Source organism: Wasmannia auropunctata, unplaced genomic scaffold (assembly GCF_000956235.1).
Source record: "Wasmannia auropunctata unplaced genomic scaffold, wasmannia.A_1.0 LD267940.1, whole genome shotgun sequence".
Lineage (NCBI taxonomy): Eukaryota > Metazoa > Arthropoda > Insecta > Hymenoptera > Formicidae > Wasmannia > Wasmannia auropunctata.
Genome location: NW_012094950.1, coordinates 12,645 through 13,908, shown reverse-complemented (window position 1 = coordinate 13,908; position 1,264 = coordinate 12,645). Strand labels below are relative to the sequence as shown.

The following is a 1,264-nucleotide window of genomic DNA, read 5'->3' as shown; positions in this document are numbered from 1 at the left end:
AGCAAGTCGATTTTTTTTACAAAATGACAGTATTTTAAAGTAACGCTTGTATTTTTCTCACGTACGGTCGGCATTATCCGATGTGCATTAAAGGGAAATTAACGATCTGCTTTTGCACATTATGTGTATGCGTGTGTTTTACACATGTGCGCAAGCACACAATGTGCAAAATCCGATCGCCAACCTTTCTATGGTGAACATCGGATAATGTATGTGAGAAAAATGTAAGGGTTACTTAAAAAGCTGTTGTAATATTATGAAAAATATCGTAGTGACTTGATATATTTTTTTTTTAATTAAAGAAAAAAGTTCGAGCTTTATGACGCTACAAACATTATTCCCGAGAAAAATTTTAGCAAGTGCATTCCGTCAAACTTTACAATTTTCAATATGACAAACATGCTCTCAAATTTAAAAGTTTACAGTAGTAAAGGTGCATTAAATTTAAAATCGACCTTATAATACCTTTAAGTAGAGATTTCAAGCTTCAATTTAAAAAAAATTTATTATTCTACAATGATTTTTCGCGGAGTTAATGTCAGCCCGAGTTGATCAATTTTTGCCCAACATTTTTCTATGCTATAATTTTTTTGACCAGTATATACAGTAAACACAGGGTGTCACGATAAAGCGCTCATGGGCAGGTAGAGTGGGCTAAACTGAATTGAAAAATTCTCTACCATTTTGCGATATTCACAATAGTTATCGAGATATTAATTTATAAATATCGTCGAATGTGAACGAGCGGCGAGATACGACCGCGCTAAGCAATCAATTATCCTCACCTCACGCCGCGCGCTAGGCGACCACGGTCCGCGGTGAGCGGTTGTATCTCACCGTTCGTTTACATTCGGCGATCTTTATAAATTAATCTCTCGATAACTATTGAGAAAATCGCAAAATAGTAGAAAATTTTTTAATTTAGTTTAGCCCACTCTACCTACCCACGAGCGCTTTACTATTGAGTACCGAACACCTTGTATTTGTATACGTGTTTGTATAATTATGCAATATATTTATAATATAATTTATCATATTTTTGATGAATTAAACCTACATTAGATGGAACCATTCCGAAGATTGGTTTGTACCGAACTATGAAGATTGGTTTGTACCGAACTATGAAAATTGGTTTATGAAATCCAGAGAAAGATACGTTGAAATCTTACTCGACCATGAAGACTATAATTATATGACTGGCCATGTAATTGATGGACGAAATTTGCTACCTGCGACGGGTTATCTTGCACTTGTTTGGCAAACT

At 34.8% G+C, this 1,264-nt stretch overlaps 1 protein-coding gene across 1 annotated transcript in view; it reads left to right on the top strand.

Moving 5' to 3' along the window:
* The window catches only part of LOC105462225 (fatty acid synthase-like), a gene marked incomplete at its 5' end in the record, with an annotated part of 11,669 nt that overhangs the window by 6,044 nt on the left and 4,361 nt on the right, over positions 1–1,264 (top strand). The gene's annotated exons all lie outside the window — the stretch shown is intronic.